At 39.4% G+C, this 13,064-nt stretch overlaps 1 protein-coding gene across 2 annotated transcripts in view; it reads left to right on the top strand.

The window, feature by feature from the left end:
* NHS (NHS actin remodeling regulator) overlaps positions 1 to 13,064 on the top strand; it is a 345,329-nt gene that overhangs the window by 302,094 nt on the left and 30,171 nt on the right. The window lies entirely within an intron of this gene.

The following is a 13,064-nucleotide window of genomic DNA, read 5'->3' as shown; positions in this document are numbered from 1 at the left end:
AGACACACTATAATTAAAATGACAAAAATTAAGGATAAAGAGAGAATATGAGAAACATCAAAGGAAAAGCAACAAGTAACATTCAAGGGAACTCCCATAAGGCTATCAGCTGATTTTTCATTATAAAATCTGCGGGCCAGAACAGAATGGCACAGTATATTTAAAGTGATGAAACAGAAAAGCCTACAACCAAGACAACTCTACCCAGCAAGGCTCTCCTTCAGATTTCACAGAGAAATCAAATGCTTTACAGGCAAGCAAAAAGAGTTCAGCACCACCAAACCAGATTTACAACAAATGTTAAAGGAACTTCTCTAGGCAAAAAGAGAAAAGGCCCCAAGTAGAAACAAGAAAATTACAAAACAAGAAAGCTCACCAGTAAAGGCAAATATACAGTAAGGGTAGAAAATCATCCCCAAAAAACTAGTAGGGAGGTTAAAGACAAAAGTATTGTAAAATCATCTATATCCACAATAAACTGTTAAGGAATACACAAAATAACTACATAAAAATATGATATTAAAAATAGTAATTGTGGGAATTCCCTGGCAATCCAGTGGTTAGAACTCTATGCTTCCTATGCATGGGGCACAGGTTCAATCTCTGGTTGCAGAATTTAGATTCCATAAGCCTTGCAACAAAAATAAAGCAATCATGAGGGGAGGAGAATACAAATGCAGGATTTTTGAAATTTATTCAGGGTGCCCAGTCTTGCCACTATTTTTCAACATAGTTTTGGAAGTCTTGGTCATGGCAATCAGAGAAGAAAAAGAAAAGGAATCCAGACTGGAAAAGAAGTAAAGCTGTCACTGTTTGCAGATGACATGATACTGAAAATCCTAAAAATGCCACCAGAAAACTACTAAAACTAATCAATGAATTTAGTAAACTCACAGGATACAGAATTAAAACACCAAAATCTCTTCTATTCCTATATACTAACAATGAAAAATCAGAAAGAGAAATTAAGGAAACAATCTCATTCACCATTGCAACAAAAAGAATAAAATACCTAGGAATAAACCTACCTAAGGACACAAAAGCCCTGTATCCAGAAAAACTATAAGACACTGATGAAAGAAATCAAAGATGATACAAACAGATGGAGAGATATACCATGTTCTAGGATTGAAAGAATCCATATTGTGAAATGACTATACTACCCAAAGCAACCTACAAAGTCAATGCAATCCCTTTCAAATCACCAATGGCATTTTTCACAGAACTATAACAAAATATTTTTACAATCTGTTTGGAAACACAAAAGATCCCAAAGAGCCAAAGGAATCTTGAGAAAGGAAAATGGAGCTGGAGGAATCAAGCTCCCTGACTTTAGATGGTACCACAAAGCTAGAGTCATCAAGACAGTATGGTGCTGGCAAAAAAACAGAAATATACATCAATGAAACAGGACAGAAAGCTCAGAGATAAACTCATGCACCTATGGTCACCTTACCTTTGACAAAGGAGGCAAGAATACACAGTGGAGAAAAGAAAGCCTCTTCTATAAGTAGTGCTGGGAAAACTAGACAGCTACATGTAAAAGAATGAAATTAGAACACTTCCTAACATAATACACAAAAATAAACTCAAAATGGATTAAAGAACAAAATGTAAGGCCAGACACTATAAAACTATAAGAGGAAAACATAGGCAAAACACTCTTTGACATAAATTGCAGCAAGATCCTTTTTGACCCACCTCCTAGAGTAATGAAAATAAAAACAAAAACAAAAATAAATAAATGGAACCTAATTAAACTTAAGAGCTTTTGCACAGCAAAGGAAACTCTACATAAGATGAAAAAACAACCCTCAGAATGGCAGAAAATATTTGCAAACAAAGCAACTGACAAAATATGTCTCCAAAATATTATCCAAAATATTATCTCCAAAATATATAAGCAGCTCATGCAGCTCAATATCAAAACAACAAACAACCCAATCAAAACACAGGTGAAAGACTTAAATAGCCATTTCTCCAAAGAAGACCTACAGATGGCTAATAAACACATGAAAAGATGCTCAACATGGCTTTTTATTAGAGAAATGCAAATCAAAGTTACAATGAGGTGTCACCTCACACTGGTCAGAATGGCCATCATCAAAAATTGTACAAACAATTGCTGGAGAGCATGTGGAGAAAAGGGAACCCGCTTGCATTGTTGGTAGGAATATAAATTGATACAACCACTCTGGAGAGCAGTATGGAGGCGCCTTAAAAAACTAAAAACAAAACTACCATATGACCCAGAATTCCCACTACTGGGCATATACCCTGAGAAAACTATAATTCGAAAAGACACATGTTCCCCAATGTTCACTGCAACACTATTTGCAATAGCCAGGACATAGAAGCAACCTAAGTGTTCACTGACGGATAAATGGATGGAGATATGGTCCATATATACAATGGAATATTACCCCTAAAAAGGAACAAACCTGGGCCATTTGTAGAGATGTGGATGAACCCAGAGTCTGTGATACCGAGTGAGTAAGTCAAAAAGAGTAAAACAAAAATTGTATGTTAACGCATATATATGGACTCTAGAAAAATGGTACTGATGAACTATCTGCAGGACAGGAATACAGACAGAGAGAATGGATTTGTGGACATAAGATGAATTGAGAGGGCAGCATATACACCACCATGTGTAAAATAGATGAGTAGTGGGAAGCTGCTGTGTACCACAGGGAGCTCAGTTTGATGCTCTGTGATGACCTAGAGGGTGGAAGGGAGGCTCAAGAGGGAGGAGATATATGTATACATATAGCTCATTCACACTGTTGTTCAGCAGAAACTAACACAACACTGTAAAGCAGTTATACTCCAATTGAAATAAATAAATAAAATAGACACCACAGAAATAAAAAGGATAAGAGACTACTAGGGCTTCCCTTGTAGCTCAGTCAGTAAAGAATCTGCCTACAATACAGGAGACCCAGGTTTGATTCCTGGGTTGGGAAGATCCCCTGGAGAAGGAAATGGCAACCCACTCCAGTATTCTTGCCTGGAAAATCCCATAGACAGAGGAGCCTGGTGGGCTACAGTCCATAGGGTTGCAGGAGTCGGACACAACTTAACGACTAAACCACCAAAAGACTACTACAGACAACTATATGGCAATAAAATGAACAAACTAGAAGACACATGGACAAACCCTTAGAAAGGTACACTCTCCAAGACTGAACCAGGAAGGAATAGAAAATATGAACAGACCAATTTCCAATAATGAAATTGAACCAGTAATTTTATTTTATTTATTTATTTTTTTAATTTTATTTTATTTTTAAACTTTACATAATTGTATTAGTTTTGCAAAAACTCACCCCCACCCCATAAAAAAGTCCAGGGCTAGATGACTTCACAGGTGAATTCACCAAACATTTAGAGAAAAGTTAAGACCTATCCTTCTCAAAATATTCCAAAAAATTGCAGAAGAAGGAACACTTCTCAACTCATTCTATGAGGCCAGTGTCACCACGATACCAAAACCAGACAGAGTTATCACAAAAAAGAAAATTACAGACCAACATCACTGACGAACATAGATGCAAAAATCCTCAACAAAATGTTAACAACACAAATCCAACAATACATTAAAAGGCTCATACACCCTGATCAAGTGAGATTTATCCCAGGGATGGAAGGATTTTTCAGTATCCACAAATCAATCAATGTGACACACTACATTAACAAATATAAGCATAAAAACCATATGAGCACCCCAACAGATGCAGAAAAATCTTCTGATAAAGCTCAACATCCATTTATGATTTAAAAAAAATCCAGAAAGTGGGCATATTGGTAACATAACTCCACTAAATAAAGGTCATACATGATAAACCCACAACTAACATCATGCCAATGGTGAAAAGCTGAAAGCATTTCCTCTAAGTTAAGGAACAAGGCAAGGATGGCCACTCTTGCCACTTTTATTCAACATAGTTTTGAAGTCCTACCCACAGCAATCAGATGAGAAAAAGGAACAAAAGGAATCCAAATTGGTAAGGAAGAAGTAAAATGCACTTTTTGCAGATGACATGATACTATACATAGTAAATCCTAAAGATGCCACTGGAAAGGTACTAGAGCTCAATGAATTTGGTATAAAATTAAAATACAGAAATATGTTGCACTTGTATACACTAATATAAACTATCAGAAAGAGAAATTAAGGAAACAATCCCACTTAGCATTGCATCAAAAAGAAAAAAAAAAAACTAGTAATAAACCCATCTAAGGAGGTAAAAGACCTGTACTTGTAAAACTGTAAGACATTAATAAAATTAACTGAAGACAACACAAACAGATAGAAAGTATATCATGTTCTTAGACTGGAAGACTATCGTTAAAATGATCATACTACCCAAGGAAATCTACAGATTCAGTGCAAAGAAGGGAAAGAGTGAAAGCCGCTCACTCGTGTCCAGCTCTTTGTGACCCCATGGACTATACAGTCCATGGAATTCTCCAGGCCAGAATACTGGAGTGGGTAGCCTTTCCTTTCTCCAGGGGATCTTCCCAACCCAGGGATAGAACCCAGGCCTCCCACACTGCAGGCAGATTCTTTACCAGCTAAGCCACAAGGGAAGCCCAATAATACTGGAGTGGGTAGCCTATCCCTTCTCCACCAGATGTTCCTGACCCAGGAATCAAACTGGGGTCTCCTGCATGGCAGGTGGATTCTTTACCAACTGAGCTATCAAAATACCAGTGGCATTTTTTTTCAAAAAATGAGAACAAATAATTTTTAAATTTGTATGGAAACACAGAAGACCCTGAATAGTTGAAACAGTCTTGAGAAAGAAAAACAGAGCTGGAGGAATCATGCTCCCAGTCTTCAGCCTATACTACAAGGCTATAGTCATCAAAAAAAATATGGTACTGGCACCAAGTACTGGCACATAGATCAACAAAACAGAATAGAGAGCCCAGAAATAAACTCACACACTTAAAATCAGTGAATCTACAACAAAGGAGGCAAGAATATACAACGGAGAAAAGGTAGTCTCTTTATAAGTGGTGCTGAGAAACCTAGACAGCTACATGTAAAAGAATTCTCTAACACCATATACAAAATAGACTCAAAATGGATTCAAGACCTAAATGTAAGGCCATATACTATAAAACTCCTAGAGGAAAACATAGAACATTCTTTTTGACATAAATCACAGCAATATATTTTTTGATCCACCTCCTGAAGCAAAAATAAACAAATGGGACCTAATTAAACTTAAAAGCTTTTACACAGCAAAGGAAACCATCAACAAAATGAAAAGATAACCTACTGAATGAGAGAAGATATTTGCAAATGATATGACCAATGAAGGGATCATATCTAAGAAATGTAAATGGCTCATACAGTATGGCAGAAACCAACACAGTATTGTAAAGCAATTATCCTCCAGTTAAAAATAAACAGCTCATACAATTCAACATCAAAAAACCAAACAACCAGATTAACAAATGGGCAGAAAACTTGAATAGACATTTTTCCAAAAGGAAATGCAGATGGCCAACAGGCACATGAAAAGATGCTCAACATCACTAATTATTAGAGAAATGAAAATGAAAACTACAATGAGGATCACCTCACACACATCTGAATGCCATAATCAAAAATATTATTTATTATAAATAATAAATGCAAGGCAGGGTCTGGAGAAAAAGGAACCTTTGAATACTTGGTTGGAATGTAAATTGGTGCAGCCACTGTGGAAAACGGTATGGTGGTTTCTCTAAAAACTAAAAGTAGAACTACCATGCTGCTGCTGCTACTGCTAAGTCACTTCAGTTGTGTCCGACTCTGTGTGACCCCATAGACGGCAGCCCACCAGGCCCTGCCATCCCTGGGATTCTCCAGGCAAGAACACTGGAGTGGGTTGCCAAGAACACTGGAGTGGGTTGCCATTTCCTTCTCCAATGCATGAAAGTGAAAAGGGAAAGTGAAGTCGCTCAGTCATGTCTGACTCTTAGTGACCCCATGGACTGCAGCCCACCAGGCTCCTCCACCCATGGGATTCTCCAGGCAAGAGTACTGGAGTGGGTTGCCATTGCCTTCTCCAGAACTACCATATGACCCAGCAATTCCACTCCTGGGCATATATCTGGAAAAAACAATCCCGAAACACTAATTCAGAAATGTACACACACCCCAGTGTTCATAGCAGCATTATTTACAATTGCCAAGAGATGGAACCAACCTGTCATCAACAGATGAATAGATAAAGAAGATATGGTGCGTGTGGGTATATAATGGAATAGTACTCAGCCATAAAAATAAAATTTTGCCATTTGCAGCAACATGGATGGATTTGGAAGGAAATGGCAACCCACTCCAGTATTCTTGCCTGGAGAATCCCATGGATGGAGGAGCCTGGTGGGCTACAGTCCACGGAGTCGCAAGAAGTCAGACATGACTGAGCAACTTCACTCACTCACTCATGCTAAATTAAATAAATCAGACAGAGAAAGACAAATACTGTATGATAATCACCTACATGTAGAAACTAAAAGCAACAAACTAGCAAATAAAACAAAAAAAAGAAGCAGAATCAGAGATAGAGAGATCAAACCAGTGGTTACCATAAGGAGAGGGAAGAGGGGAGGGGTAACATAGGTTATTATGGGGTTATATGAAATTGTGTGTGAAACTTCTGAAAATTGCAAAGCACTATAGAATTTAAAGACTCATTCAATTAAAAATAGTCTATTAAAAAAAAGAATAGCCAGTAAAACCCTGACAAAAAGACACCTATAAGGGGGGACTAGCCCTAACAGATATTAAAGTATCTTTAAAGCCTAAATACACTGAATTACAACACTGTGATACTGGCATAAATATACCAGTAGAACAGAATACAAATTCCAGATATGGACCCAAGTATATATGAAAATATCTGATAGAGGTAGTATCGCTAAACATTGAGGCAAAAAGATAGAGAGTTGTTTCTTTTTTTTTTAATGATGCTGGAACAACTGTGTAGCCACTTGTTGAAGAAAAAAAATTTTATCAGAATTTCACAATCTCGACACTACTGACATTTTGAGTCAGATCATTTTTTGCTGTGGAAGCTAGCCTATGCACTGTATGATGTTTAGAAGCATCCTTGGCCTCTATACACTAGATGTCAGGAGCACACCTTCCCCTAGTTTTGACAACCTGAAATGTCTCCAGACACTGTTACATCTCCCCTGGTTGAGAACCATTTAATTAGAGTTATACTTCACACCTTATGCAAGATTGAACTCCAAAGGGATCAGAGACCTAAACATAAAAAATGCAACCATACAAGTACTATTACAGAGTAGCGGTGAATTATTCTTTGCCCTTGGTCTAGGAAATGGCTCTGTAACTCTGACAACAGAGGCAATAAAAGAGAATACTGATAAATTTGAACATTAACTTTTTTGCATGCTGAGACACCATAAACAAAGTCAAACGATAACCAAAAACTGGGAGAATATATGTGCGACGTATACCATAGGGAAAAAGGACTGATATCACTAATAGATAAATATCTCTTAAAAATGAGGGACAAAGAAAGGAGCAAAAATCTGGTAGAAATGTGGGGGGAAAGCCTTGAACAGACAATCCAGAAGAAAACATGAAAACGTTTGTTAAACTTAGGGAAAATTGTTCAAATCATAATTAGAGAAATACAAACAATACAGATACCATTTATCACCTATTAGATTAGGAAAACGGAGAAGGCAATGGCACCCCACTCCAGTACTCTTGCCTGGAAAATCCCATGGACGGATGAGCCTGGTAGGCTGCAGTCCATGGGGTCGCTAAGAGTCGGACACGAATGAGCGACTTCACTTTCACTTTTCACTTTCATGCATTGGAGAAGGAAATGGCAGCCCACTCCAGTGTTCTTGCCTGGAGAATCCCAGGGACGGGCGAGCTTGGTGGGCTGCTGTCTATGGGGTCACACAGAGTCGGACATGACTGAAGTGACTTAGCAGCAGTAGCAGCATCAGATTAGGAAAAATTAAACAATATGACAACATACTCTATTCCATTGGTGTGATTGGGGAGAAAACAGGTGCTCACAAATATTGCTGGTGGAAATGCAAACTTTTTGGACAGCCTATCTGGAAGGGAATTTGGCAGTCTCTAACACAACCACATATGCACTCACTTTCTGCCCTAGAAATCTTGCTAAACCTTCACCTCCAATAATACAAAAAGATTATTCATTGCAGTGTTGTTTACAGTTATGAGATACTGGAAACAATCAAGGTGCCTATAAACAGATGGATATATTTAAGAGGTATTTATTCATTAATGATATTAGCCCTTTTTCTGTGGTTCTGTACATGTAGTGATGGAATACACTACAGGACATCCACATAATGAAGTACTATGCAGCTGTAAAAAAATATTTTATGAGCTAATAAGGAGTGCTTTCCAGGACATACGCTTAAGGGACAAAGGCAAAGCCCAAAAGAGTGTCTACAGTATGCTACCCTTCATGTTACAAAGAAGGATATATAAGAAAATATGAAGGTATCCACTTATTTGTGTAAAAGAAATAGTCAATTCTGCTATAGCACCACATAGCCATCCTTATAAATCTTCACATTATGCAGAACTGCACAATAAAAATCAAAAGGTTTATGGAGAAAACAGAGCACAACACTCAAAACATTTCTGTCACACACACATATACAAAGATAGGAACCTAATAAAAGTAGCACAGGTTTACACGTGCGAAATGGTTAAGAAATGTATAATACAATAAATATGTTACTTTCCCTAGAAAAGGCCCTAAAGTGTGCTTGTGGCATGGGGGTCAGGAGAAGGGGGAGATGCAGGGGTGCCTGAAATCAGAAGGCAGGTGCAGTACCGGATGGTGATAGGCATGGCTGCTAAGACAAAGGGGAACCAAGGGGGCTCAGAGATGATTGAGGTGTGTGCATTTTGTGTTTTTCCACAGTTCAGGTCAGCTGGGTCAGTTCCTGCATTCACCTAGAGCTTCTCATGCACGAAATTGTGCATAAACAAACACAAAATTCACACTAAGCTCAGATTGTTCTCTAAGATAGCACTCATGCTGGGACAAACTTGCTTTTTCAAAACAAGAGTTACGGCAAAACCGACTATACAGGAGAGAGAAACCAGAAACGAATGAGACAGGTTTACCAACAGGGTGTGGTAGGAATGGGGTAGAAAGCATGGGGGATGGGAAGGAGGTAGCATGTCTTTGAGTATATTTTGGGGAGCTCTAACTCTTAGAACCCAAGTAATCTTTCACACGAATGCATGCATGCTAAGTCGCTTCAGTCGTGTCTGACACTTTGCACTCTTATGGACCATAGCTTGCCAGGCTCCTCTGTCCATGGAGTTCTCCAGGCAAGAATACTGGAGTGGGTTGCCATGCCCTCCTCCAGGGGATCTTCCCAACTCAGGGATCGAACCCGTGTCTCTTATGTCTCCTCCACTGGCAGGTGGGTTCTTTACCACTAGTGCCACCTGGGAAGCCCCAGTGTATCACATACCCAACCTGATAAATAAATAATTAACATCAGCCCGAATGTAAAGAGAAGCCAAAATGGAAAACAGGCAATAACAAATAAACCTAACTATATTACAAATGAATATCATAACCACACCGAAGGAGATGGGGAAGAAAATAGCTAACCTAAGTAACTTTGGAAAAACCTATGTTTATTTTGTTGTTTTGTCTTAATCATAAATATTTATTGATGGACTGATGAGTATAATTTTAAATAGAAGAATAAGGCATGGCCAAGGATTTAAACAGTATGCTATTACTGCTGAAAGAGGGCAAAGCCATAAACTTAGGAACTTTAAAAATTCAAGTCAAAGAGCCTCTGAGGTGCTGCATAGATGCTTATCAGACAGTTCTCCCCTTGTAAACAATTCCTGTGTTATATCACTTCATCAGAAAGCCAGAATGATACATCATACAGAATTCCTCATTGTTTGTACTTGAGCGATCTCAGCCAGCCACTCCTCTGTCCCCCATTCCTTTCCTTTCTCTTTGCAGTGGTGTTCTTTGGCCATTCCTTTCCTAAAGAATTGCTTCTTTCCAAGCAAGGAAGCACACAGTGAGTCAGAGAAAATCCACCAGTTGAGTTCAGTTCAGTCGCTCAGTCGTGTCTGACTCTTTGAGATCCCATGGACTGCAGCACGCCAGGCTTCCCTGTCCACCAACTCCCGGAGCTTGCTCAAACTCATGTCCATCGAGTTGGTGATGCCATCCAACCATCTCACCCTCTGTCATCCCCTTCTCCTCCCATCTTCAATCTTTCCCAGCATCAGGGTCTTTTCCAATGAGTCAATTCTTCGCATCAGTATTGGAGTTTGTATTGGAGTTGTATTGTATTGGAGTATTGGCCAAAGTATTGGAGTTTCAGCTTCAACATCAGTCCTTCCAATGAATATTCAGGACTGATTTCCTTTAGGATGGACTGGTTGGATCTCCTTGCAGTCCAAGGGACTCTCAAGAGTCTTCTCCAACACCACAGTTCAAAAGCATCAATTCTTCAGTGCTCAGCCTTCTTTATAGTCCAACTCTCACATCCATACATGACTACTGGAAAAGCCAAAGCTTTGACTAGACAGACCTTTCTTGGCAAAGAAATGTCTCTGCTTTTTAATATGCTGTCTCAGTTGGACATAACTTTTCTTCCAAGGAGCAAGTGTCTTTTAATTAATTTCATGGCTACAGTCACCATCTGCAGTGATTTTGGAGCCCAAGAAAATAAAGTCTCATACTGTTTCCATTGTTTCCCCATCTATTTGCCATGAAGCAATGGGATCGGATGCCATGATCTTAGTTTTCTGAATGTTAAGTTTTAAGCCAGCTTTTTCACTCTCCTCTTTCACCTTCATCAAGAGGTTTTTTAGTTCTTTGCTTTCTGCCATAAAGGTGGTATCATCTGCATATCTGAGGTTATTGATATTTCTCTCAGCAATCTTGATTCCAGCTTGTGCTTCATCCAGCCCGGCATTTCACATGATGTACTCTGCATAGAAGTTAAATAAGCAGGGTGACAATATACAGCCTTGACGTACTCCTTTCCTGATGTGGAACCAGTTCATTGTTTCATGTCCAGATCTAACTGTTGCTTCTTGACCTGCATACAGATTTCTCAGGAGGCAGGTAAGGTGATCTGGTATTCCCATCTCTTTCAGAATTTTCCACAGTTTGTGGTGATCCACACAGTCAAAGGCTTTGGCATAGTCAATAAAGCAGAAGTAGATGTTTTTCTGGAACTTTCTTGCTTTTTTGATGATCTAAAAAATGTTGGCAATTTGATCTCTGGTTCCTCTGCCTTATCTAAAACCAGCTTGAACATCTGGAAGTTCACAGTTCATGTACTGTTGAAGCCTGGCTTGGAGGATTTTGAGCATTACTTTGCTAGCATGTGAGATGAGTACAATTGTGCTGTAGTTTGAACATTCTTTGTCATTAGCTTTCTTTGGGATTGGAATGAAAACTGACCTTTTCCAGTCCTGGGGCCACTGCTGAGTTTTCCAAATTTGATGGCATATTGAGTGCAGCACTTTCACAGCATCATCTTTTAGGATTTGAAATAGCTTAACTGGAATTCCATCACATCCACTAGCTTTGTTCGTAGTGATGCTTCTTAAGGCCCACTTGACTTCACATTCCAGGATGTCTGGCTCTAGGTGAGTGATCACACCATCGTGGTTATCTGGGTCATGAAGACCTTTTTTGTATAGTTCTTCTGTGTATTCTTGCCACCTCTTCCTAATCTCTTCTGCTTCTGTTAGGTCCATACCATTTCTGTCCTTTATTGTGCCCATCTTTCATGCTCAAGAAAGCATGAAATGTTCCCTTGGTATCTCTAATTTTCTTGAAGAGATTCTAGTCTTTTCCATTTTATTGTTTTCCTCTATTTCTTTGCATTGATTGCTGAGGAAGGCTTTCTTATCTCTCCTTGGTATTCTTTGGAACTCTGCATTCAAATGGGTATATCTTTCCTTTTCTCCTTTGCCTTTAGCTCCTCTTCTTTTCTCAGCTATTTGTAAGGCCTCCTCAGACAACTATTTTGCCTTTTTGTATTTCTTTTTCTTGGGGATGGTCTTGATCACTGCTTCCTGTTCAATGTGATGAATCTCTGTCCATACTTCTTCAGGCAATTTGTCTATCATATCTAAACCCTTGAATCTATTTGTCACTTCCACCATATAATTGTAAGGGATTTGATTTAAAGTCATACCTGAATGGTCTCATGGTTTTCCCTAGTTTCTTCGATTTAAGTCTGAATTTGGTGATAAGGAGAAAATCCACCACAGGCAGATATATGAACGAACAGATTTAGGTGTTAGGATGGCAACAGCCTTTTGGGGTGAGGTCTAAACTAAGCTGACTTTGGCAAAGAAGCTGCTCTGACTCCTGGCTCGCTGAAAGGTCTACAGTGCTACCTCGGCTTGTGCCACCACTGCCAGACTCCTTGATTCTAAGCAGTTACCAGTGGAGGCAGGAAGCCAGCATAACCGGACAGCTAATGTAACAATATGGTCAGTGCTCTGGACCTCTACTGGGAGCCGACTATGGCTTCTGACATAATTATTTGCCAAGTGCAAAAACCTTGAGGATACTAAGGACAATCTTGAAATCCCTTGGACAGGATGAATTAGGCCTCTCCATAACTCTTTCCACTGGAAACATGCAGTGAAAAACATTCCAGGGTGTGCAGTACCAACTTGTATAAAGCATGCTGCAGAGCTGGGGACACAAGAGGCTCTCTTGTTTGGAGAGTCCGAGGCAGACTGTCAGGGCGGCTCCTCTGCTTGTGACAGTGCCCCAAAGCTGAGCAGACCAGCAGGCATGTGGCTATTTTCTGAAGAAACAACACTGTACTAACGGGTACCCACAGAGTAGCCACCCTTCATGTGCAGAATCAGAGGCCAGAGGTCAAGCACCCATGGCAAGCCATCTGGAAGACTTGGCTCGACACCTCTCAAGAAGAATGTCTCCCTCCAGCAGCCCTTTGATGACAGAGCAGAGTGCAAGGGACAAACAGATGGTCACATTCTTCTGAGACAAGTGTTGGTT

Source organism: Bos taurus, chromosome X (genome assembly GCF_002263795.3).
Source record: "Bos taurus isolate L1 Dominette 01449 registration number 42190680 breed Hereford chromosome X, ARS-UCD2.0, whole genome shotgun sequence".
NCBI lineage: Eukaryota > Metazoa > Chordata > Mammalia > Artiodactyla > Bovidae > Bos > Bos taurus.
This window is presented reverse-complemented; position numbering and strand designations above follow the sequence as displayed.